We start from the raw sequence: 12,500 nt of genomic DNA, 5'->3' as shown, positions 1-12,500 counted from the left end.
GTAGTAATTGTAGTTGAAGTAATAGCATTAGTAGTATTGGTAATAATTGTAGTAGTAGTAGTAGCAGTAGGAGTAGTGGTAGTGGGATTAACATCAGTAGTAGTAGTAGCAGTAGTAGTAGTAGTAGTAGTATTAGTAGTGATTGTTGTCGTAGTGGTAGTAGTAGTAGCAGTAATAGTAGTAGCAGTAGTAGTGAAACCTACAGAGAAATTGCTGGGTTAAAGGGGCAGGTATCACTCCAGGCTACAGCTTGGTTATAGGGGCTGGTCACACAGCAGTCCAGACCTGTTTTCAAATAATGTTTTAAATCATTCAAATACTTTTTGGACTTACTTTAGCCTGTCTGGATTGCGAAATGGGCAGGGTGTCCTCTTTTGCAAATATTCTATTGGTTCCATTGCACCGGCTAAGCTCCGTTACAGTAAGCACAGTATTTCAAATGATGTCGAATAATGTTTATTGACTGTACTAAAGAATATCTCATTACAAAAACACCATAAACAACATGTGTAGTATAATCACTCATACTGTACAGAACTGTGAGGGTTCTAGTTCTCATCAACATGTATAATCACTCATACTGTACAGTACTGTGAGGGTTCTAGTTCTCATCAACATGTATAATCACTCATACTGTACAGTACTGTGAGGGTTCTAGTTCTCATCAACATGTATAATCACTCACATACTGTACAGTACTGTGAGGGTTCTAGTTCTCATCAATATGTATAATCACTCATACTGTACAGTACTGTGAGGGTTCTAGTTCTCATCAACATGTATAGTATAATCACTCAAACTGTACAGTACTGTGAGGGTTCTAGTTCTCATCAACATGTATAGTATAATCACTCATACTGTACAGTACTGTGAGGGTTCTAGTTCTCATCAACATGTATAGTATAATCACTCATACTGTACAGTACTGTGAGGGTTCTAGTTCTCATCAACATGTATAGTATAATCACTCATACTGTACAGTACTGTGAGGGTTCTAGTTCTCATCAACATGTATAGTATAATCACTCATACTGTACAGTACTGTGAGGGTTCTAGTTCTCATCAACATGTATAGTATAATCACTCATACTGTACAGTACTGTGAGGGTTCTAGTTCTCTCTCTCTCCTGCATTTAGCCACAAGTTCTCATCCACATCACATGTCTTCTCTGGCGATGCATCTTGTAAAACATCTTCTGGAAGGTCTAATCCAACCCTGGCAGTCTTCAGGAGAAGTGTCTCCACACCCTGGCAGTCTTCAGGAGAAGTGTCTCCACACCCTGGCAGTCTTCAGGAGAAGTGTCTCCACAACCTGGCAGTCTTCAGGAGAAGTGTCTCCACACCCTGGCAGTCTTCAGGAGAAGTGTCTCCACACCCTGGCAGTCTTCAGGAGAAGTGTCTCCACACCCTGGCAGTCTTCAGGAGAAGTGTCTCCTCACCCTGGCAGTCTTCAGGAGAAGTGTCTCCACACCCTGGCAGTCTTCAGGAGAAGTGTCTCCACACCCTGCCAGTCTTCAGGAGAAGTGTCTCCTCACCCTGGCAGTCTTCAGGAGAAGTGTCTCCACACCCTGACAGTCTTCAGGAGAAGTGTCTCTACACCCTGCCAGTCTTCAGGAGAAGTGTCTCCTCACCCGGGCAGTCTTCAGGAGAAGTGTCTCCACACCCTGACAGTCTTCAGGAGAAGTGTCTCTACACCCTGCCAGTCTTCAGGAGAAGTGTCTCCACACCCTGGCAGTCTTCAGGAGAAGTGTCTCCACATCCTGGCAGTCTTCAGGAGAAGTGTCTCCACAACCTGCATTCACGGCATCCAGTAAGGACATCTGGTCAGAAACCTTCCACCTCCATGCAAAGAGAAACTCCTCTATGGGGTTTAGGAAGGGAGAGTATGGAGGCAGGAATAGTACTGACATACTGGGATGTGCAGCAAACCAGTCTGTGACTGCAGCAGAGTAGTGGAATGCCACATTATCCCACACAACAACGAAGGTAGGGGAGTTTCTTGCCCCCCTCTCCTCTGCCCCCCTCTCCTCTGCTGGCACAAGTCGATTATACAGTTTATGCAGAAAATAAATGAGCCTATCTGTATTGTAGGGGCCAATGAGTGGTTTGTTTAACAGCAAACCATCCTTGGACAGAGCGGCACACATTGTGATGTTAGCTCCTCTCCGGCCTGGGACATCCACAGTTGCTCTCTGTCCAATCACATTTCATCCCCTGCGGCGTGTTTTTGCCCGTTTGAATCCAGCTTCATCCACAAAGATGAATGTACAGTATGTGCTGTTCTCCCGGCTTCCATCTCTGTTACTCTCTAAAATACAGTAAATCCATAGTTGTACAGTACTTTACATTCTCCATGGCTGTGTATGTACCCTGTTTGGTTATTGAACAGACATCTTACCTGGACATATTGATACCAGAGTTCTTTCACACGTTCACCGTTTCTCTCAAAGGGTACAGTGTACAACTACTTCCTCCTTATTTGATGTTTCTCTATGATTCTGGCAATTGTCGTTGTGCTGACCGTATTCACATTCCCAAAAGTGATTTAGTCTGCCAGCACTGTCCCGAATTTCCCACAGTTTTATTGCGTTGTTGCCAATTGCCATGTCAACAATGGCAATTTCCTGTGCATCTGATAAAAGTCTGCCTCTCCCTCTTGTGGGAGGCAACCTTTGGATCCTACTGAAAAACACAAAACAATCAATATATTTCAAAATGTCAGTACATGTAAAAATGTGAACATATTGTATTGTACTGTAATATAGTTCAATTATCACCGACGGATGTACATCTCACCTGTTGTTTTACCGGAAAATTCATACTATTGATGCAACTGTTGAACGCTGTAGATTTGGTTGCACCCTTCAACCGGCCTCTCTCAAAGAGAGACCATGGTTTACAACATGGTCAATAATTGTGGCCCTTATCTCATCAGAGACCACCGCTCTTGGTCTTCCTCTCCTTTGTCCTCCACACATTCTCTCACTCCCTGCCACTCTTCTTTCCCCACCAACCTGTCTTCCTCTCCTTTGTCCTCCACACGTTCTCTCACTCCATGCCACTCTTCTTTCCCCACCAACCTGTCTTCCTCTCCTTTGTCCTCCACACGTTCTCTCACTCCATGCCACTCTTCTTTCCCCACCAACCTGTCTTCCTCTCCTTTGTCCTCCACACGTTCTCTCACTCCCTGCCACTCTTCTTTCCCCACCAACCTGTCTTCCTCTCCTTTGTCCTCCACACATTCTCTCAGCTGAAACTGCAATCAGCTGTGTTTGGAATTATTAAATATTGTGCTGAGATGTTCTATTTGTTTCAATCTGGTTACTGCAGAAATGCACGACATTTGCTATCGTTCTGTTTTGAATGTGTTTTTATCAGTTTTGGAAACAGTGTGTTAGCATTTGAAAACATGTGCTGCAAATATATAGTTTAGCAGGTGGTTGAGTATGAATGAGAAAAGAGTTCATGGATTTCAGAGAATGTGGTCATTGAAAGCATTTTGTGTGAAAGCAATGATTCACAGTTTTGGTCCACATACACTTCTGTTTCGCTGACTGAGTAAAGAGTTTTAACAATGTGACTTCAGTTTTGACCATTGCAAGTTAGCATTTGAAAAACAAAACCTGTAATTTGATGAGTTTGGTTGTTAGGTGCATATTGTGAGAGATGGGGACGTCTATGATAGAAGTCCAGCTTATTTTGTTAAGATTTTTTCCCCCTTTTGAATTCCATTGTGGCTGTATGTTTTCTGTTGCCACACCATGTAATGTTTTCCTAAAAAAGTGTGTTTCAGAAATGATTAGCCTAGACTTCATGTCAAAAAATAATTCCTTCTTCCACGGGACAAAAAAAAAGTTTTCTTCAAAAAGCAAACTCTTTTCTTGGGGGACTTTCAGACTTCATCAGTGGCGCCTCCTTGCTGAATTTTCATTCTCTTGGTTTTGAAGATACAATATAGGCCTTTGTCTGATGCTGTGTGATGTGGTTTCGCCCGAGAGAAAAACAATCCTTTATTTTTTAAAGGAAATCCCATATTCCCAAACGAATTGATAATTACAAACAGGATTGACGAGATCTGCGGCTTGAGCAGGACTGAACATTACGGTCGCTCTGTTGGAGTGTTTTATGGGTTTGGAAGGGGAAAGTCATTAGAGATCCTTACGACAGTTCCTAAGTAACACGGAGAGAGACGAAAAGACAAACGACCAGCAGCTTGACTTTTGACACTGAAGTGCTTTTTATTTTATTTCTTGTCATTCTGAATTCACTGGGCTTTGAAGGCATCTTCTACACACTCTCTTCGTCTCTTCAGCTCTATGTGATACGCTGTGACTGTGTGTGTGTGTGCGTGTGCGTGTGCGTGCGTGTGTGTGTGTGTGTGTGTGTGTGTGTGTGCGTGTGCGTGCGTGTGTGTGTGTGTGTGTTTATGAGGGGGAGGAGTGGTAGGGAAGTATGAATTAGTGAAGGGAAAGCATTACGCCACCTTCATCCACTACTTCAGTGCTTCCATTGTCTACCTGTGTGTGTGTGTGTGTGTCTACCTGTGTGTGTGCTTGCATTTCTGCTCATAGTGACTCTCCTCTCCAGAACGCTACTGACTAATCCATTGTTGGCTGCACTTACCATTTCATGGGACCCTCTATCATTGTAAATGAATTTGGTTCACATTGCGTGCATAAGAACAGTGTTTTTTTTCCTTCAGTTTGCCAATACCTCAGGAATAATGCCATTTTAATAAGTCTAACAAAATGATATTCTAGCCCTGCACCTTGCTTTCTGCTGCTGCAGCAATATGCTAAGAGTGCCTGTTTTTCATTGCATAGATTTTTGGGTAGGATAAATGTTCAACTGTTAGGAGGTATGGGAATAGTTGGAATAGTCTACGGCATAGTTTGTGCAGTTAAGGAATAGTGTAGTGTACAGTGGAAGCTGCAATGGCAAAGAAAATACATTTTTTAAACATTTATTTAACTAGGCAAGTCAGTTAAGAACAATTACTTATTTACAATGACGGCCTACCACGGCCAAACCAGGATGGCGCTGGGCCAATCATGCGCTGCCCTATTTGACTCCCATTCACAGCCAGATGTAATGCAGCCTGGATTTGAACCAGGTACTGCAGTGATGCTTCTTGCACTGAAACGCAGTATCTTAGACCGCTGTGTCACTCGGGAGTCCAAACCTGTTCAGATTTCGAGTGAATTGTGTTTGAACAGGTTTCTCCCTTACTATTGACTAACATGTTCACCAGTAAAGCTCCATGGTTCCTCTCTGTCCATATTCATGAGTGGAGGACCAAAATAAAAGGCAGGTAGCCTAGTGGTTAGGGTGGAGGGGCAGCAGGTAGCCTAGTGGTTAGAGTGGAGGGGCGGCAGGTAGCCTAGTGGTTAGAGTGGAGGGGCGGCAGGTAGCCTAGTGGTTAGAGTGGAGCGGCGGCAGGTATCCTAGTGGTTAGAGTGGAGGGGCGGCAGGTAGCCTAGTGGTTAGAGTGCAGGGGTGGCAGGTAGCCTAGTGGTTAGAGTGGAGGGGCGGCAGGTAGCCTAGTGGTTAGAGTGGAGGGGCGGCAGGTAGCCTAGTGGTTAGAGTGGAGGGGCGGCAGGTAGCCTAGTGGTTAGAGCGTTGGACTAGTAACCGAAAGGTTGCAAGATCGAGTCCCTGAGCTGACAACGTTCTGCCTTTTCCTAGGCCATGATTGAAAATAAGAATTTGTTCTTAACTGACCTGCCTGGTTAAAAAAAGTTGTAAAAAAATAGCTACATTTAAAGCACTGCTTTACATGATGGGAAAGCAGTGAGTTAATATGAATGTGTTATTATCATTCAACAAGTGCCATAAAGAAACCCAGCCTAAAACCCCAAACAGCAAGCCATGCAGATGTAGACGGTGGCTAGGAAAAACTCCCTAGAAAAGCAGGAACCTAGGAAGAACTAGAAGAACCAGGCTATGAGGGGTGGCCAGTCCTCTTCTGGCTATGCTGGTTGGAGATTATAAGAGTACATGTGTGGTGCAAGGACAATAACCTCTCCCTCAAAGTGATCAAGACAAAGGAGATGATGGTGGACTACAGGATAGGGAGGACCGAGCACTCCCCCATTCTCATTGATGGGGCTGCAGTGGAGCAAGTTGAGAGCTTCAAGTTCCTTGGTTTCCACATCACCAACTAACTAACATGGTCCAAGCACACCAAGGGCACAACAAAAACTATTCCCCCTCGGGAGACTGAAAGTATTTGGCATGGGTCCTCAGATCCTCAAAAGGTTTTACAGCTGCAGCATCGAGAGCATCCTGACGTGTTCCATCATTGCCTGGTACGGCAACTGCTCAGCCTTTGCCCGCAAGGTACTACAGAGGGTGGTGCGTATGGCCCAGTACATCACCGGGTCCAAGCCACTACAGAGGGTGGTGCGTATGGCCCAGTACATCACCGGGTCCAAGGCACTACAGAGGGTGGTGCGTACGGCCCAGTACATCACCGGGTCCAAGGCACTACAGAAGGTGGTGTGTATGGCCCAGTACATCACCGGGTCCAAGGCACTACAGAGGGTGGTGCGTATGGCCCAGTACATCACCGGGTCCAAGGCACTACAGAGGGTGGTGCGTATGGCCCAGTACATCACCGGGTCCAAGGCACTACAGAGGGTGGTGCGTACGGCCCAGTACATCACCGGGTCCAAGGCACTACAGAAGGTGGTGTGTATGGCCCAGTACATCACCGGGTCCAAGGCACTACAGAGGGTGGTGCGTATGGCCCAGTACATCACCGGGTCCAAGCCACTACAGAGGGTGGTGCGTATGGCCCAGTACATCACCGGGTCCAAGGCACTACAGAGGGTAGTGTATACGGCCCAGTACATCACTGGGTCCAAGGCACTACAGAGGGTGGTGCGTACGGCCCAGTACATCACCGGGTCCAAGGCACTACAGAGGGTGGTGCGTACGGCCCAGTACATCACCGGGTTCAAGGCACTACAGAGGGTGGTGCGTACGGCCCAGTACATCACCGGGTTCAAGGAACTACAGAGGGTGGTGCGTATGGCCCAGCACATCACCGGGTCCAAGGCACTACAGAGGGTAGTGTGTACGGCCCAGTACATCACCGGGTCCAAGGCACTACAGAGGGTGGTGCATATGGCCCAGTACATCACCTGGTCCAAGGCACTACAGAGGGTAGTGTGTATGGCCCAGTACATCACCGGGTCCAAGGCACTACAGAGGGTGGTGCGTATGGCCCAGCACATCACCGGGTCCAAGGCACTACAGAGGGTGGTGCGTACGGCCCAGTACATCACCGGGTCCAAGGCACTACAGAGGGTGGTGTGTACGGCCCAGTACATCACCGGGTCCAAGCCACTACAGAGGTTGGTGCGTATGGCCCAGTACATCACCGGGTCCAAGGCACTACAGAGGGTGGTGCTTATGGCCCAGCACATCACTGGGGCAAAGCTTCCAGCCATCCAGGACCTCTATACCAAGCGGTGTCAGAGGAAGGCCCTAAAAATATTCAAAGACTCCAGCCACCCTAGTCATAGACTGTTCTCTCTGCTAGCGCATGACAAGCGGTACCGGGGTGCCAAGTCATGTCCAAGAGGCTTCTTAACAGCTTCTACGCCCAAGCCATAAGACTCCTGAACATCTCATCAAATGGCTACCCAAACTATTTGCCCCCCCCCCCCCCCTTGTACGCTGCTGCTACTCTGTTATTATAGATACATAGTCCCTTTAATAACTGTACCTACAGTACATGTACATATTACCTCAGTTACCTCAAAAACGGTGCCCAACACATTGCCTCTGTACAGGTAACCCCTGTATATAGCCCCGCTATTGTTATTTAATGCTGCTCTTTAAATATTTGTTATTCTTATCTCTTACTTTTATTAGCTAGTTTCTTTAAAAAACTGCATTGTTGGTTAAGGTCTTGTAAGTAATAATTTCACTGTAAAGTCTACACCTGTTGTATTTGGAGCATGTGACAAATAACATTTTATTTGATCTGTCGACGTGCCCTTTTGCAGGGCAAAAAAATATACTGATCAATGATGTCAAAAGCGGCACTAAGGTCTAGGAGCACGGGAACAAATGCAGAGCCTTTGCCTGATGGCAATAAAAGGTCATTTACCACCTTCACGACTGCAGTGCCAGTACTATGATGGGGTCTGAAACCAGACTGGAGCGTTTTGTATAATTTCTTTGTCTTCAGGAAGGCAGTGAGTTGCTGTGCAATAGCTTTTTCTAACATTTTTGAGAGAAATGGAAGATTCGCTATAGGTCGATTGTTAATTAATAACTTCTTATGGCTGCAGGGGCAGTATTGAGTAGCTTGGATGAAAGGTGCCCAGAGCTGCCCAGAGTAAACAGCCTGCTCCTGAGTCCCAGTTGCTAATATATGCATATTATTAGTAGTATTGGATAGAAAACACTCTGAAGTTTTTTAAACTGTTTGAATGATGTCTGTGAGTATAACAGAACTCATATGGCAGGCAAAAACCTGAGAAGAAATCCAAACAGGAAGTGGGAAATCTGAGGTTGGGTGATTTTTAACCCAACCCCTATTGAATACACAGCGGGATATTGGTTATGTTGCACTTCCTAGTGCTTCCACTAGATGTCAACCGTCTTTAGAAACTTGTTTGAGGATTCTACTGTGAAGTGGGACCAAATGAGAAGGGAATGAGTAAGGTCTGCCATGAGCTGACCATGCTCTGACCATGCGCGTTCAATGAGAGGGAGCTCTTTTTCATCGCACTTCTGAAGACATTGGAATTCTCCGGTTGGAACGTTATTGACGTTTTATGTTAAAAACATCCAAAAGATTGATTCCATACATCGTTTGACATGTTTCTACGGACAGGAACGGAATTTTTTGACATTTCATCTGCAACTAGGGAACGCGCTTCATGACTTTGGATTTGTTTACCAAACGGGCTAACAAAAGTAGCTCTTTGGACATAAATGATGGACATTATCGAACCACATCAAACATTTCATGTGGAACTGGGATTCCTGGGGGTGCATTCTGATGAAGATCATCAAAGGTAAGGGAATATTTATAATGCTATTTATGACTAATGTTGACTACCCAATATGGCGGATATCTTTTTGGCTGCTTTGTTGTCTGAAAGCTGTATTATTGCATGGTTTGCTTTTTCCGTAATTTAAAAAAAAATCTGACACAGCAGTTGCATGAAGGAGAAGTGTATCTATATTTCCATGGCTAACAATTGTATTTTCATCAACATTTCTAATGAGTATATTTGTAAAATGATGTGGCTCTCTGCAATATCACCGGATGTTTTTGGAACTGGTGAACGTAACGCGCCAATGTATACTGAGATTTTTTAAATATACACTTTATTGAACAAAACATATATGTATTGTGTAACATGAAGTCCTATGAGTGTCATCTGATGAAGATCATCAAAGGTTAGTGATTCATTTTATCTCTATTTGTGCTTTTTGTGACTCTCTTTGGCTGGAAAAATGGCAGAAATTTTCTGTGACTTGGTGTTGACCTAACATAATCGTTTGTGGTGCTTTTGCTGTAAAGCCTATTTGAAATCAGAAACTTTGGTAGGATTAACAACCAGATTACCTTTAAAATGGTATAAAATACATGTATGTTTGAGGAATTTTTATTATGATATTTCTGTTTTTTTAATTTGGCGCTCTGCACTAGGGAGCCATTTATTATGTTCAACATAGGAGGGCCAAACACAGGAAGCAGCTCTTTCAGTAGGTTAGTTGGAATAGCGTTCACTAGGCAGCTGCATGGTTTAGAGGCCATTACTATTTTCAGGAATGTGTCGAGAGATACAGGATTAAAAAACTCAAGTGTCTCCATTGATCCTAGGTCCCGGCAGTTCTGTGCAGACTCGGGACAACTGAGTTTTGGAGAAATAGGCAGTTTAAAAGAGGAGTCCATAATTTTCTTTCTAATGATCATGATCTTTTTGTCGAGGAAGAAGAAGTTTAATGAATTCATCACTGCTGAAATGAAGGCCATCCTCACTTGGCTGCTTTTTATACTGAGCAAAAACCTAAACACATCATGCGTGGTTGGGGGGAGGGGGGGGGCAAAGGTCTGTCGTTTCTCTTTGCTCATTTCAGCTGTTTTTGCCATAATGTGGACTTGGTCTTTTAACAAATAGGGATTTCTTCTGTTTACCACCCTACCTTGTCACAACACAACTGATTGTCTCAAACGCATTAAAAGGAAAGAAATTCCACAATCAATTTCACTTTTAAAAAGGCATGCCTGTTTATTGAAATGCATTCCAGGTGACTACCTCATGAAACTTGTTGATGTCTTCACTATTATTATACAATGTAGAAAATAGTCAAATATATATATTTATTTAAACTTGAATGAGTAGGTCTATCCAAACCTTTGACTGGTACTGTACATAATATTTGGTCATAAAGTTACTAAGAACAGTGTTGCAGTGCTGTACTGAATGTATTGTACATGAGCTGATGAGGCAACATTTGACAGGCTTGTTTCCACCGTGATCCATCAACACATTCTCTGTGACAGTGTTTGCTCTTTGTGAGTAAACAACACAGTTGTTGGTCTCCTCGTTTGCATATTGTTAATTTATCAGGCGTCTCTAAGTAGGGAGGTGGCAGTACCACTCAGAACCCTCCTGTCAAACAACATGACACAGTGATTCAGCTCAGGCCTCCATGGCTCCCGCTCGCTGACAGGTTAGCATTTGTCTCCAAAATGCCAAGCCACCGATGTGACACCGGTGGACAGGCCGCCGCCCGCCACCGCCTGCCGCCAACCCCGGGTCTGACAGCAGTGATGTGCGTGCGTCGCACCCAACTGTCCCCACCTTCGCCCTCGCCGAATCTCTTGCCGTCCAACCACCAACTTTCAGCATGGAGGTGGCAGATTTCTAAATTAAAGATATATGTTGGACTCAATTTGGTAAATGCCTTTCTGATGAGAGAGAGTGTCCGTGAGAGCAGGGTGGCCTGTGACAGGGGAGATGAGGGTTGCTGTCAGTTAGGCTGTAGTGGCTTGCTGTGCAACCAAAGGACCTTCTGTGGTAGTGGAACCGGACGAACCGCTGGGATCCGGTCATACTTTTAGTATAAAATACTCCACTTTTGTGCAGCTTCACTGACAGCTAACATACGGCCAAAATAATCCGTAATTAAAACTGCAACATAGTTCAGAATCTACAGACCGCTCCGCACTCCATAATTAAAAGGGCAACACACTCCATAATTAAAAAGGCAACACACCATAATTAAAAGGGCAACACCCCATAATTAAAAGGGAAACACACTCCATAATTAAAAGGGCACCACACCCCATAATTAAAAGGGCACCACACTCCATAATTAAAAGGGCAACACACTCCATAATTAAAAGGGCAACACACTCCATAATTAAAAGGGCAACACACTCCATAATTAAAAGGGCAACACACTCCATAATTAAAAGGGCAACACACTCCATAATTAAAAGGGCAACACACCATAATTAAAAGGGCAACACCCCATAATTAAAAGAGCAACACACTCCATCATTTATTTTGCCTGCAGTTATCTCCATTGTCCATCAAATCAAATCAAATTTATTTATATAGCCCTTCGTACATCAGCTGATATCTCAAAGTGCTGTACAGAAACCCAGCCTAAAACCCCAAACAGCAAACAATGCAGGTGTAAAAGCACGGAGGATGCATTGCTAATACTATGTAGGAGGAAGTTATTTTCCCTATCCTTATTTTGAAAATGAATGCTGAAAATGACAACATGAGAGACAATGTATTATAGAAGTCAAGGGTTCCTCATGCGTCAGTTAAATTTCTGTTTTTTTTTTAAACCTCTAACCAACGTATCTGTAATGTAATTATTACTATGACACAGCACATTTATAAACACAATCCTACCTCAAACCCATCCATTCAATACTTCTTCTCTTTACTCTGTCTCTAACACACTTCTAACTGGAAAGTGTTGAGAGAAATGACTATATATATATATATATATATATATATATATATATATATATAAATATCCCAATTAATCTGAAACTCATTTTAGACATGTTTTCATTCCGTGTTTAAAGCATTCTTCCTCAAGTTCCATTTAAACCGTTCCTTCTTTCTATAAGTCTCTCTCTTTTGACAGTTTTGTTGTTTGTTTCTGTCCAGCTGGTGATTCGTTTTAGTTCTGGCGTCACCGGCGGAGGCTAGACTGAGTTCTGCTGTAGAGGCTCTCGCCATGTATTGCAGCCATAAAACCCAAGAGAAACTCTCTTTTGCTATTGACCTGTCAAAAGGGTGGCGTGAGTGTAATACAATACATTCAGAACAACATGATACAAATCTGAAAAAATATATGTGATGCCAAAGAAAACAACTTGGGATTTTATGGCTTTTAAGCAGACACCTTAAAACATGATAAAACAATTTTATACCAACAAAAACAGATTGTTGTTCACACACCCCCTCCTCCCCCACAAACACACACAAGCTTTTGAACTT

This window comes from Oncorhynchus nerka, linkage group LG4 (assembly GCF_034236695.1).
Source record: "Oncorhynchus nerka isolate Pitt River linkage group LG4, Oner_Uvic_2.0, whole genome shotgun sequence".
Taxonomy (NCBI): Eukaryota; Metazoa; Chordata; class Actinopteri; order Salmoniformes; family Salmonidae; genus Oncorhynchus; species Oncorhynchus nerka.
The sequence above is the reverse complement of the archived record's forward strand: the minus strand, read 5'-3'. Positions refer to the sequence as shown.